Below are 15,034 nucleotides of genomic sequence, written 5' to 3'. Positions count from 1 at the left end.
CGCGCGCAGCAAGAACAACAACAAACGTGTGATCAAGGTAGCTTAGTGACAGATGATCCCGCACACGATAGGCTTGATCAACCTAGAGTGGTGGAAATCATCAAAGCACCAAAAAATTATATTGAATTAATACTAAACTCTAACTACAAGACATGTCGAAATGGAATAATGAGTAGTAAAGGAAATTTTTGGTACGTACCAAGCAAATCGTGCATGTATCTAACATCCCGATCGTTATCTACCGTAGGCGTGTTAGCGAGGGAATTAGAACAATTTTGCAAGGAGCAAAACATAAGTGAAGTTATAATTATAAAGAATTATCGAAATGCACATAAAGTAAATGAATTTTTAGCTAGCTATAAATGTGATATTCCTAGGATCTTAGTAACAAGAGGTGTTACAAAAGTATACGATAAAGACGAAATACGAGTTATTTTAAACGATTTTCATCTATTACCCACCAGTGGACACGCGGGGGTTAATAGAATGCTTAATAATATAAAGCAACACTACTTCTGGCCAAGAATGAGCCACGATGTATACGAGTACGTTAAGAAATGTGCACATTGTCAATACAACAAGCACACTAATAAGTACATTAAGGAACCAATGGTGATCACTTCGACACCAAGCTCATCTTTTGAAAGAATTTCTTTAGATATACTTGGACCTTTAGAAATAGATAATTATAACTATAAGTACGTATTAACAATTCAGTGTGAACTGACTAAGTTCGTAGAAGCATACCCGTTAGAAAGAAAAGACACTGAATCTGTTAGTAAAGCTTTTGTAAATAATTTCGTTTTAAGATATGGCATTCCAAGCGACATTATAACGGATCAAGGTACCGAATTTATGTCTAGTGTATTTAGCGATATTTGTAAATTATTAGGTGTTAATAAGCTACACTCAACTGCTTATCACCACGAAACCATAGGAGCGCTTGAAAACACACACAAAAATCTAGGTGCATATCTTAGGATTCAATGTAGTAACAACCGCACCGATTGGAGCACTTGGTTAAGTTATTGGTGTTTCTCATATAACACCACCGTGCATACCGAGACACAATATACGCCATTCGAATTAGTTTTCGGCAAACACTGCCGTTTGCCCAATAATTTAATTTCTTCTGTCGACCCTCTCTATAATTATGATAGTTATCCTAAAGAATTTAAGTATAGGTTACAAAGAGCTCAATCAGAAGCTAGAAATAATTTAATGTCTAGTAAATTTAGTAGAAAATTAATGTATGATAAGAAAATGAATTCTGTTCAATATAAACCAGGAGACTTAGTACTTTTGAAAAATCAAGTAGGCAATAAATTAGATTCTATTTATAATGGACCTTATGAGGTTATAGAAGATATGTCACCTAATGTTAAGATTTCAAAAAATGATCAGATATATATAACTCATAAGAATAACACTAAGATGTATTTGAAATAAAAATAAGTTTATGTTATTTTAAAATAAATAAGTTAAAAAAAAATGTAAATTCATACACGTATGTCACATTTTTTTTTCTTCCTTTGTGGGGGTGAAGAGTAACTTTACGGGGAGATGTAGTATATCCCTAATTAACACTTTAACAGTAACTTAACGTTACTGTCTGCAACATACATGTGACACACGTATGTGAATAAAATAGCATGTAAGCAATAATTTACTATATAAAGTATGTTTAGTTTTACTTGCTCTCTCTTCTGTATTGATTATTGACAATACAACACACATCATCCATAATGACCAGTTTTACTTAACCTCCATTCAACCCTCCAACTTCATCATATCTCAACATCAAATACAATCATGAATGCGATGAAATAAGTTCTCAGGAATTTTATTTAAAATGTGATAAGCCTTCAGTGGATGGACTGCTTCTGTTTCTATTGTTCTGGTGCTCCTTCTTCCCATTGAAACCTCGATATTTACGCATTTTCGTCAATCCGTTTCGATTTGTAAACAGGAGCACAGATGAGGAAACAAATAAAATGATTTTCGAACATAACTGGGATTGGCTTCCACGTCGGCTTTTCTACCTCCAATAAAATTTGCACTATAAATTCACCGTAAATTCAATTCAATACTTGTATCAAATGATTACGCACTTTAAATAAAACTTCAGAGATTGGACGACACTTTTCTTCTTACGGCAACTATTCACTTAAACGGTGGTTTCGTTTCCACCACGGTCTTGGAAATAGCTAGAATTTAGTCGCTACTTTTCTTGGAGTTATTAGAATTCGCCATAACAAATTTTACTGGGCCCGTATTAAATTTATCTCAAAAACGACATGAAAATGTTTACTGCAATATGGATTTGACAGCGCAAGTCAGCGACTAAGATGTCAATTTTGGCCGTAGTGAGCGCTGTGATCGTTTTAGCTACCCCCTCCACCCGCTTTGCACCCTGCCAATACATACTATAATACCGCGTGTCTTTATTTTCGTAATTTTTCTGTTATTTAATACAAAAATATTAAGTTTTGTCGAAAATAACCATAACCGATTATAACCAGTTATCGAATACCCTTTCGGACATAACCGTAATAAAAACCGGTTATGAATTTTGGTCGGTTTTTGCATTCCCTATTAATAATAATAAATAAATAAGTTGAAAATAATACACTAAAATAAAAGTTATAATCACAATATCCTAGGTCAAGAGCACTAAACTTAATTACTTATTTAAAAAATCTTTTATTGAATAGAATGTCTTTTCTAATAGCCACTGGAATAGTGTCGTTTTAAATTCATAATAGAATATTAACTGGGGTTCAACGCGCTCAAGATATAACTAATCTATCAATTTTATTAATGGGTTTGTATATTAGTCCTTATTTACTTAGGTATAGTATTTTAGTACTTATTGTTAAATTCAAAACGCTATGTTTGTAGGTATGTATTATGTTTAGACTACTTAATTTACTTACTTAATTAATCATAGTAAATAATTAATATGTAGGTACTATACCTTTTAAATCAGGAGCTAAAATATCAAAATATCTACAAACATTAACATACACCGTGTGCAATTTGTCCGTTGCTAATAAAAATGGAACTCCCTAGGGTGGGAAAAAAACATGAAAATAAAAATGATTACCTATGAGGAAAATTTGAGAGCATCCACAACACACTTTCACACTATTTTAAGACCGTCGCTACATTTAGGCAAGCCGATGCTTTCACTATTTATTTTATGAACAGTATTTAGGTCTTTAAATATTATTTTATAAGCACATCATCACTTTGGCACACGATACAGGCGATACAACCGGTCCCTGCCGAGAATCTGATCGCGTTCTTAATTAATGACAAAAGAAACTGGTAAGAAACACTATTAGGCAGTTCTGTAATCATTATCCAGGGTCAAAATGTTGTTTTATTAGCAACTAAGATGGCCCGGTTGTTAAGCTTTGCCACATTCCAAATTTCATACTTTTGAAGGTGAATTAATAAGCTTATTATAAATAAATAAATTATAAATATTATAGGATATTCTTACACAGATTGACTGAGGCCCACGGTAAACTCAAGAAGGCTTGTGTTGTGGGTACTCAGACAACGATATATGTAATATATTATAAATACTTATGGACCTCGACGCGCTAAAGGCTCTCAGACTGAAGTCTCGCTCGACTACCCCCCGCAATTAAATTCCACGAAAGTGGGTCACAAGTAAGCCCCTTAGAGGCATGGACAATAGATTGGGTAGCCAGAGCTCTACCTACGGAGCTGTTCGAGTTCGATACTGGGGTCCGACCGGTGGGATTTAAGGAGCCTCGACAGGTTTGGTGTCGGCTGAACCAGATCAGGACATCAGGCATCGGAAACTGCGCGTCTCTGTGGTGCAGATGGGGATGGCGCGAGTCTGCGGAGTGCCAGTGTGGCCACCCAGATCAGACGGTGCACCATATAGTCTTCGAGTGCCCCATCACCAAGTTTAGCGGAAAAATGGCTGATCTTAAGACACTTTCGACAAATGCCGTTGAATATCTTAAATCTAGTATTTTAAAAATTTAAGTAGAGAACAACCTGCAAGCCATACGATAAATAAAATACATAGAAAACATCCATGACTCAGGAACAAATATCTGTGCTCATCACACAAATAAATGCCCTTACCGGGATTCGAACCCGGGACCGCGGCGCAGCAGGCAGGGTCACTACCGAAAGCGCCAGACCGGTCGTCAAAAGCTTATCATGCTTGCTAATCTGGCTGTGTCCACGTTCATTGGTACAATCGCCATTAAATATGTATATTATGTTAGTTTGTACCTAATTGTAGTAGTTTTACGAGTAATATAGTAAGAATCTGAAAGGTGGCCTTTTAAAAACTCATATTTAAAAAAATCTCAGATAACAAAAGTAGAAAATATGTAATTTCATTTATCAACAAAAAAGTATGACTCTAGAATCTCTAGATCGGGTCCGAGCCGGTATTCCGAAGCTTACTTTGATTTATATTTAGATTTATAAATTACTAGCTTTATACAATTCTAAATTTGCGGAATGATCCATACAAATTTCAACCTCTCATTTGAAGTGTGGGGGGGGGGTCAGAAAGAGACACAAAATAGCCTATGTCCCATCCCTTTAACTATCTCAACTACAAAAAATCACGTCAATTCGTCGCTGTTTTGCCGTGAAAGATGGACTAACAGACAGACACACACACTTTCCTATTTATAATATTAGTATGGATATTATGGAAATCGATCAGCCGTAATTTCCAACAAAAACTTTAAATTAGTGATGGTTTATATTTGCTAACCTAGGATACCCACTGTTTCAACGTTAATGTAGATAGGTATACACGGTGTCTAGGTATACTAGGTATATACAATGTGGCAAAGCGAATTATTTTTACGGCGTATTCCAGTTCAACACTAAAATGTCATACCATAAAATACCTATAAACTTTTTTGGACTTCTCCTAGTTTCAGAGACCATTAAAAAAAATAGACAACTTTGTATTATTTCTTTGTACAAAATGCACTTTTAATAGCGTTACACTAGCCATCCTTATTGATAGATGTCGAAAAAATAATATTACAATTTTTGTGTGCCAGTTTTATATCAAAAAGAAATAATAATAAAGAACCACAGAAATACATCGAAACTTATTTATAATTTTTCCTTTATTTTGATCTCATATATATGTGTATACATAACGGTATAGATACATACCTTTTTTCGGCAATTCAGGAACGGAGATTATCTTTGAATCAGACTAAATTTAATCAATCAATTTATGAAATACTGATCAGCGCAAAGTTCAATTCATGAAACTACATATTATAAAATGGCAAAAAATAACCTACGAAATAATTAAATCCAAATTAACTTCCAGCCTAGCGACTACATGATAAGTTGATAACTCGCCTCCAACTAGTGAATTGACGGGAAGTTCTTATGAGATGAATCTTATATCTTATCAATTATTTACATTTAATAGGCCGAAGCGATAGCGGGGGTCTTTGGATTAACTAGGGTAATTTGCTTTTGTATGTTCGGTTGTTCTCTTCAATAGGTCGCAATTCTCAACCGATTCTCGTGAGGTGACCAGATTCTTAATTTTTTGTTGATTCATTGGTAAATTATTCAAAATGGTGGAGTTATGGTACCAGTAGGTACTTTACGTAGGTAGTACTCAGCCTAGACTAGCTGTCAACATTGCAAAAAGGAGGTAATTAAAAAAATACGAATAACATTTACTTTTTAAGTAAAAATACACCCAAAACAAAGTAACAAAAAATTGACAGAGTTTACTTCAAGTCATATAACATTTTTTACTTTATTTGACCTCAGAAATGCGTGGATATTTTTTTCGGGTTCAGCGTGTTACACCGTGTAGGTATATAATTATATGTGTTACATATAAGTATATATTTATTACATAAAAAGGCGCGGTTTACAATTTAAATATTTTATTTGTGATAAAACAGTCAACTGTAGGCAAAAAACTTTCGTCGGCCCTAATCTAAAAGTAAATAATATCTCATTTTTTCAACAAAAGCCTTTATAATTTATGTATAAATGACGTATTAGGGTAAGATCAACGTAATAGTATCTAGTATAAGAACAATTAATAAAACTCAAAAAAATGAAATCTTAAACGACAATATCTTAGTACTTCCCAATAACACACTATCTTAAGTTGTAGTAATTTAATAGTTAGGTAATACTGTACTGAGATAATAATTACATTATTTATTTATGGGTGAATTGCAGAAAATATGTACCTTTTGGATTTAGTAACTAAACTGAGAAAAAACGAAACTGATAATTGCTGTAACGAAACTGATAACATAAGGCGTGGAATACATGGGAATAAAAATGTTCCCGGTTCTATATAAAACAGAATTATCAATGAAACATTATAATTCTAATCAACAATATTTATTATAAATTTTTGACATACATAATCGCAGTGAAAATAGTTTCGTTACGTAACGAAAAATAACGAAACTGAGAAAGATATATGAGAAATCATAAGCTCAAAAAATATTTATCGTCAAACATGTCACATATTGCTTTAAAATCTTGTAAATTTGTAGAAAACATTGTAAAAACAATCATTTATGAATAAAACTGTGTACGATAATCAAACTATTTACCTTGGAAACTCACCGTTAATCACCCTGAGATTTTATAGCAATAAACACCACGCGTCCATCCATGAGCCACTACGTTGAAAAACAAAATGGATGCCGCTGTGTTCAACAATTTGACAGTTGTTCCCTATGTGTAATAATAATAATGAGAAGTAATTCTACTAATATTTTTAAACTAATCTTTGGGATATTCCTCCGTAACTAACCCTGAGTAACGAAAGTTCTATAAGTTGGGACAATATGTAATATTACCAAAATAATATATTATTCCTAATTTAAGTAAATATTTTCGTACTGAACATAAAGAAGAACATGTAAAGACTGAATAATTTACAATTAAACTTTTAAGAAACTAATATGAGTCGTAACAACCTTCCTCGAGAGAAGTACGGTCAACATTGGGACATGATTATACTGCTGTGAAGTTACTGCATGCATCACCGAAAAAATAAAATAAAAAAAAAGAAAAGCTACAATTGTCTTAAGATTAATTTTTAAATGAATCAAAAGATTCGCTTTTATTAAATTAACGTAACTCCGGTGTGCCTTATTTCTCAAAATATATTTTTAAACCCTCCTTGTTTTCACGGGACACTAAATTAGCTAAAAGGTACACATTTTCTGCAATTCACCCTTATACTATATGTACTTCGTAAAATTATTACGCTGCAAATTAAGCTATAATGTATACCAATTTTTTTTTCTCAAATTATATAAATAAAACTAACGCAGTGACCATGTATTTGGCCGGTGAGAAAAAAATGAATGTTATTTTTTAATTCTATTTGATATAAAATGACATGTAACTAAATACTCCTAATAAGTGGTGTACAATAAAGTATATATTATTATTATTATTTCCCAGGGCGTCCAGCTCAGTCTGGGTCCACCGTAGTATGCCAAAGGAGTATGTGAGTAGAGGCATTACCCAGGCGTTAAAGGCGCGCGCTTTGTTGCCTCCTGACAAAAGACTGTTAAGGACTTTTGTGAGCCGACTGAAAAAGCGCTCCTTCACCGACCGTCTAATGCCAACATCCTCAATACCCAACGACTGTGTCATACCAAGGTACTTATAGGTTTCTGATTCAGAGATAGATCTGAACGACATCGTCTCAGAAAGTTGTAAATTTTCTGAATTTACAACCTCCCCCCGCTGTACATGCATAACCGCACACTTATCGACACCAAACTCCATTCTGATGGCGGTACTGAAAACTTCTGTGGTTTTCAATAGCACCATCAGGTCTTGGGTGTTCGGTGCAAATAGTTTGAGATCGTCCATGTACAGAAGGTGAGAGATGACTTCACCCTCTCTCCGAAGCCGGCAACCTAGCCCAGAATCCTACAGCAGCGTGCTGAGGGGATTCAGAGCTAGGCAGAACCATAATGGACTCAAACTGTCACCCTGGAATATTCCTCGCTCAATCCTTATGAAGTCCTGCGGGCCAGGGGGGGTCATCCTTGCCTCCTGGTTGACGAAGGACTGTGGTCCACTGCCTCATACATGCACACTCTAAAAAATGAAGGCCAACTAAGAGCAGTTTTCTCTTAGTTGACGTTAAGTTAATCACTACAATTACGATCTTATACAATTCAAATAAAGCTGATTACTAAAACAATAAAGGAATGTATGATTGAACTAATAACTTAGGTGTTTTGTTATTCCTAACCAATGAACACCTTGAATCAATTATTAACTTGTTAGGCAAAACTATGTAACATAGGTTGATTCAATCCTGAACTAGTTCATTAAAACAGATAAGTATGTTAATAGTTCTGAACATTTTTATAGTGAATTTGATTATTTTATCTTTGTTGATTCAAATAAGATTAGGTATTTGAAACAACTAAACATAGGTAGATTCAATCCTGATCGAATTCATTAAAACAGATAAGTATGTTAATGGTTTTAAACATTTTCATAGTTGATTTGATTATTTTGTCTGTTGGTTCAAATAAGATTAGGTATTTGAAACAACTAAACGTGTAGGTACATTCAATCCTGAACTAATTCATTAAAACAAATAAGTATGTTAATGGTTTTAAGCATTTTCATGCTTAATTTGATTATTTTGTCTTTGTTGATTCAAATAAGACTTGGTATTTGACATAAACTAAATCTAGGTTGCTTCAATCCTCAACTAATTCTTTAAGACAGATAAGTATGTCAATAGTTCTAGACATATAAAATTTTGAAACAACGAAGATACATTTCTCAATCCCATTATGATCAAATTGTTGTATCAATTACGAAATGAATTGAGTTCTACTAAGAATGAATTGTTAAATCTATTATCATAATAAACAAATTAAATAATTGGTAATCTGATCAATCAAGTGAATAGTAGGGGTAAGCGTTTGTACATCCGCCTTCCGCCCGCGCCCCTCCCGCAGCGCGTGCGAGTGTTGCCAACTCGGAATAAAATATACCAGATCTGGGATATTTTCACGGCTCTTTCATCGAAAATTTTTATTTAGCATTGGGCACATATTTTTACATATTTGGTCTAAGGCATCAACTTGAAAGCAACCATATTTGTCATCGCCATATGGTATTCAATTTTATTATGAATTTTCGTGTGTGGCGGACGTCGATGTAATATAACAATTTTCAAAATAAATGGAAGGGTGAGTTATTTACGGATTGCCATGCTGATCCTATTAAGCTAACCATGCTTTTCATATTTGATAGCCCACTATGAAAGTGTTGTCAGAATCGTTAAAGTTATTTAATAATCGCAATAACGCTTGCACACTGTTATCAAAAACGCTGCAGCGTTAGCATAGCCGGACTCGATATGGGTTCAGTTTTGTATTCTTCATGAGTATCCAAGTCAGGAACGGATCCACCCCTTCCCAGAAAAAATGCTATAATTGGCTCAGCTCAGACGCAGTGCCGGATAAAGCAGCGCAGAGCCTGTAGCAAGTTCTATCTAGAAGCCCTAAAGGGTGAAGCCACACTAGAGCAATTTCGGTTACGCTATATATATACGCGTGATCACGTGACTCGGCGTGGCGCGTGAGGCTTCATCTTAAAGTGCAAGGATTTTAAGCATATAATTATATAGGTACATGTTAAGGCAGAAAATTCAAGCATTCCAAGGCTTAGATTGCTTTAGTATATTTATTTAATTTGTCCTAATTTGCGAGGAAATGAGGAGAAATACATACATACATACATACAATCACGCCTGTATCCCATGAAGGGGTAGGCAGAGCACATGAAACTACTCAGGTTTCAGTGCCACTCTTGGCAAATAAGGGGTCGATAGAAAACGAAAGTGTGACATTGCAGTGACAGGTTGCCAGCCTCTCGCCTACGCCACACTTTAACCCATATCCCACAGTCGCCTTCTACGACACCCACGGGAAGAAAGGGGGTGGTGAAATTCTTAACCCGTCACCACACGGGCCACACACACACACAAACACACAGGAGAAATAATCAATAAATTATGACTTATAATATACATACATACATACATACAATCACGCCTGTATCCCATGAAGGGGTAGCACATGAATCTACTCGTTTCAGTGCCACTCTTGGCAAATAAGGGATTGAAAGAAAACGAAACTGTGACATTGCAGTGACAGGTTGCCAGCCTCTCGCCTACGCCACAATTTAACCCATAGGTATCCCACAGTCGCCTTCTACGACACCCACGGGAAGAAAGGGGGTTGTGAAATTCTTAACCCGTCACCACACGGGCAACATATAATATATTACTTACAATATATTGACACTGGGGCTAATATATATTTTTATTGACTTATAATATAGTTTTCAGTACAGATGTTGCGTTTTTTACGCACTAGTGTGAAAAGTGATTCATTTCTTGTCAGGTCGAAACTTCGGAGGACCATCTGTACTGAAAAACGTCGTACCATACACGTGCGAAAAGGAAATTCGTAACTCGTGTTGATTTAGAACACTCCCTTCTGTTGTGTTTTAATTTATTGCCACTCGTTTCGAACTTCCACCTTTTCGCACTTGTATCGTAATGTACTATTACATAATTATGGTATGTATTGTAAAACGTTGTACGATACATGTACGAATAGAATAAGTATTATAGGTAATTCACTACTCCTGTCGATTTAAAAAACTCTCTTCGTTCGTGTTTTAATCACAACTCGTTTCAAATTTCCCATTTTTCGCACTTGTATCGTAATTTACTATTGATTACTTTACTATTGATTACTATCTATTAGTTAAAATAAAAATTCCATCAAATATATTGCTAAAAAACAACAGACTCGTAACCAAATAACAAAGGTGAATTTTACTGCACATTAGGTATCATTTGACGGCATTTCAATTTTAGATAGGTACTGAATTATTTTTAATCATTTATGAATTATTTTTAATCATTTATTTTAAGTACCTTTATGCCTTTAATTCGAGGTAGACTCATTTAAAAAAAAATGTTAACGTATTTTAGACATCTTCTACACATTAGCCTAGCGTTTTTCAAAATCGGAGTTGGCAACACTGACGCCGAAGTGATTTGTCAACGCGTCTTGTGTTAATTTTTTTGCGGTTATCTATCACATCACAGATCTAACAACTTACAAGTTCAATGGAGTAAGTGATCGAATCTTTAAAAACATGGGAGTTGGAGAACTTAATACGAAAATTCACCAGTAAGTACAATGTATTTTTTTCATTATTTAGTCAAGTTGCTAATGACACAAGGCCAATAGCTTGCTGGGCTGCGGCCCCGGCCGATAATGGATGCAATCTCGTAATAATACACATTTAAATTTCTTGTCTATAAAATACACATTTAAGTTGGCTCAATTTTCGTTGAACGTCCGGCATGTGCTGTTTTAGACTTGGTATGGTAACTATAGTTCCGTCAAAATGAGAGAGACCGGAAATATTTTTGCCAGGGAGAGAATTGCGAGGGGATCTTTAGCCCGAGTCAAAATCGGGCGCAATCGCCCGTTTGAGTGAGTTTTGATAGTGATTCTGTTGTGTATTTTCTTATAGTTGGATAGTTTCTAACAAAGCGTTGCATATTTTCCAGCCCCGGAATCGGACGCTAATAAAACCATGTTCCGATGGTAATAGGCGACGCCCAGCGTGCCCGGGTGTTGAAATAAGTGCAAAACTGCTCTCCGCTCGCCTTTTGTCCACCAACGGTAAATTGTACATTCTTTAAAAACCTTGTCAAATTGTCACTTAGGTTATGTGTAATTCCAAATTAGCAGTAGGTCGTTTCACAGAACGCGTTGACGTTCGGAATTCGAATTCCGGGGCAATTCCCCTGTCCTACGGGCGATCCAAGTCTCACGGACGCCGTCTTTGGAATTTTACTTAAAGACTGGTATACACATTTCAGGGTTCACGCCGCGTCGCCTAATCCTCGCGCCGGTCGCCAGCATTCCCCGCTGTGTTCCGGTAACCTACAGGCGGCAAGCTGACGCTGCCGTCATCCACACGACACCATCTCTGAGGCGGCTGACGTGGCAGTCGTGGTGGTCTGAGGCGGCTGACGTAGCACGTTTGAGGTTAGACCTTTCCAATCACTCTTATCTACATCATCGAACCGGCATAATTATGGTTCTGGCACCCTCCGTGTTACTATACCTTTTATTTTAATATCCGCCGTACACCGTTTCTACCCGTAGTTTTAACTCAAGAGTTCGCTGATCCACGTTTGTTCCCTTAAATAATTTAAAACCTTAGTCTCATGTTCAAGTGTAGCTAGCCCTCGGCTCTGTAAACTTAGTAAATTAGAGAGTAATTTCATAATATAAGGCGAGGCTCAGTGGAGTCCTTTGTAATAGATTAATTAACAGAGAAATAATTACCTTTTGCCCTTAAGAGTTGTTTCAATTTTAAATCTTGTCTGCTAGCATAATGGCCCCCAATTATAGATATTGTAGCAATATTGAAAAATATTAACTTTGAGTTAAAAAAAGATGTAATACGGTTCCTCTAGGGCCAAATATTTTTCCACGCTGTTCATAATTTTGTAGTATGGTATGTGATATTAATTGTATCATTCATTTCCAGACCCTGATGGATTTTTCTGAGTTTAACATAAGCACAGACCTAATAGTTATAGAAACTTCAGAAAAGGAAAACTTGTCCTCGGAAAAGGAAAATGTGCCATCTGCAATTGCTGAGAAGAAAGCAGAGCCCAGTTATAATTCCAGGGTAAGCAGTTTCTAACAGACTTCTTTACCTAGAAGGAGGAGGTTCTGTATTTTATTGTAAAAAACATTATAAGAATTACAATTCAATAAATGAATACTGCATAGGCAGACCAACATACCAGAGAGAGATTTTATTCCAACCATTTTTGAAGTACCATACTCATCTTATCACAATAATATTTTTAATATAACTGCATTGTTAGGCAAGATACCGGGCTGGCCTAGCGAGTAGTGACTAAGTGACCGTCCCTACTAAGCCGCAGTTCTGGGTTCGAATCCCGGTAAGGACATTTATTTGTGTGATGAGCACAGGTATGTTCCTGAGAATCCTGAGTCATGGATGTTTTTTATTTATATAATTATTTGTTTATTAATTATATCGTTGTCTGAGTACCCACATCACAAGCCTTCTTGAGCTTACTGTGGGACCCAGTCAATCTGTGTAAGAATGTCCTATTACATTAATTAATTTATTTATTATTATGATACATTATACTGTGAGTGTATAGGTTATGACTGTAATTAATTGTATTATAATTATATTAATTAAAGAGGCAAATGAAAAGTAAAGTTTCTAAATATTTTTCAGATTGTGGAAAAGTCATTGGACTCTGCATCACTATTTTGAAAATATTCTGCTCTCAAAAAACCACAAGGATATTCTTTGGTAAATATAATAACATTAACTAGCTAAGTCACTTTTTACTATGTAACTTTAAAATAATTATTATATGTATAACTGAATACTGCATTCGTTTCTTTTTACTTTTTGTTTTTAATTGTTTGTTTTATCATTCCAGCGGCTTAACGACTTCAAAAGCACATGAAATTTACTAGGACAATTTGTTTATAAATTTTCCATCAATGAAAATAAATCTTCAGGAACAGCTGAAATACAAAAAGTCGAACTTACTGCACTTACCAATTGTAAGTATATGATAAAATTGATAAAGCAGATGTTGTCTATGTTAAAATAGTTAGTTTCACCACACCGACTGGCAAAGGCTCTCTTTAGTCTTCAAAAACAGATAGCAAAACTGCATTTTGTCCACAAGAGTGCAAAGAAATTTCATACAAATTTTAACTGGATGTCTCAAGCTTGATAGATTTGATTTAGTTAGATGTTTTACAGTTAATATTTTGTTTGTGTCGGTGTAGTGTAAAATTTTGTATTTCACTCGGTGGCAAAGTTTGTTTAACCTTCGTGGCTCGTTTCAGTTGCCCCACTGTTCACTTACCCGCATTGATCTTTCCTTATATTATATCGTTTGTAATAATATTTTACTAACTAGTCCCATTTTTATAGCGCCCTATGAGGAAACAACGAATATAGCCGGATTTCTCACCATTCCATTTTTGCTGAACACTGCGGCAGTCCGCCAAAAGAAGAAGCGAGGTTCCGGTGCAAGTCAAAATTGGAAGCCCAGTAAAATGGAAGTAAGGGAAGGTTTCATAAAGCATATCCGCTCTAGTGTAGAAATTAGCCAGACCATCGAACTTCGCATAGCCACACTTCAAAAAATAGGATTGTCATGCCAGCCATACATAATTGTTGTGGGTGAGTCTCTTGAAAAAATCGAATCATTTCTAGTTGTTGTCAGCAGATCGATAATCTATGAAAGACAGTCCATTATGAACGCAGTAGATACGTGCTACAAAATATATAATACAATGAAAATATAATACATTGTACTTACTGGTGAACTCTGGTATTAAGACGATACAGGAGTGATCTATTCTCCATACAAACGCTCTCGACTATTTCCTCCTGGTTTTTCAAGATACAGCAATGATTTTTTCAAGACAGATTATAATAATTTTTATCTGTGTCGGACCGTTTTGATTTTTTGAGATTCTTATTTTTAAAGACGCTAGAGCCCATCGAAAATTTTCAAAAACGGTGTTATTGATTATGGCGTAAAAAAGGTGTGGTATTCAAAATTGGTAACAATTAGCCACAAAAACTGAACGGTCCGACACTGATTATTTCATTGTTATTCAGATTCTCAAATTTAGTTACGATTGACTTAATTTTGAAGGGGGAAACAGTCGAGAGCGGAACCTCGATTTTAAAGATTTTTTTCGCAATATTTTTTAACTGAGTTCTTAATGGACATTTTTTTTCGATAAATCTAGTTAATAACACTTGTATATTAAATTTGAATTCCCAAATTGAAAGGGGGCTCCTTTCCATTTTAGCATTTTCGCTCCTGTAGCGTCTTAAGTTCTCCAACTCCCATGTTTTT

At 35.2% G+C, this 15,034-nt stretch overlaps 1 protein-coding gene and 1 long non-coding RNA gene across 3 annotated transcripts in view; one reads left to right on the top strand and one right to left on the bottom strand.

Annotated features, from left to right (window-relative positions):
- The window catches only part of LOC125230860 (organic cation transporter protein-like), a 33,458-nt gene extending 28,057 nt beyond the window's left edge, over positions 1-5,401 (bottom strand). Inside the window, exon 1 of one of the 2 annotated variants that reach the window (XM_048136111.1) lies at positions 5,194-5,401. The gene's annotated coding sequence lies outside the window, so the exon portion shown is untranslated. Of the gene's footprint in view, positions 1-3,106; positions 3,251-5,193 lie in introns of those variants that run through there. The other variant, XM_048136112.1, reaches the window with a different exon arrangement.
- Positions 5,402-11,106: 5,705 nt separating this feature from the next.
- On the top strand, positions 11,107-14,476 carry LOC125231136. The gene is made up of 7 exons (XR_007177595.1): positions 11,107-11,267; positions 11,654-11,768; positions 11,969-12,137; positions 12,646-12,789; positions 13,378-13,455; positions 13,589-13,715; positions 14,095-14,476. It is a non-coding gene; the product is annotated as an uncharacterized LOC125231136 (long non-coding RNA).
- The last annotated feature ends 558 nt before the right edge of the window (positions 14,477-15,034 follow it).

This window comes from Leguminivora glycinivorella, chromosome 11 (genome assembly GCF_023078275.1).
Source record: "Leguminivora glycinivorella isolate SPB_JAAS2020 chromosome 11, LegGlyc_1.1, whole genome shotgun sequence".
Classification (NCBI taxonomy): Eukaryota; Metazoa; Arthropoda; class Insecta; order Lepidoptera; family Tortricidae; genus Leguminivora; species Leguminivora glycinivorella.
The sequence above is the reverse complement of the archived record's forward strand: the minus strand, read 5'-3'. Positions and strand labels throughout refer to the sequence as shown.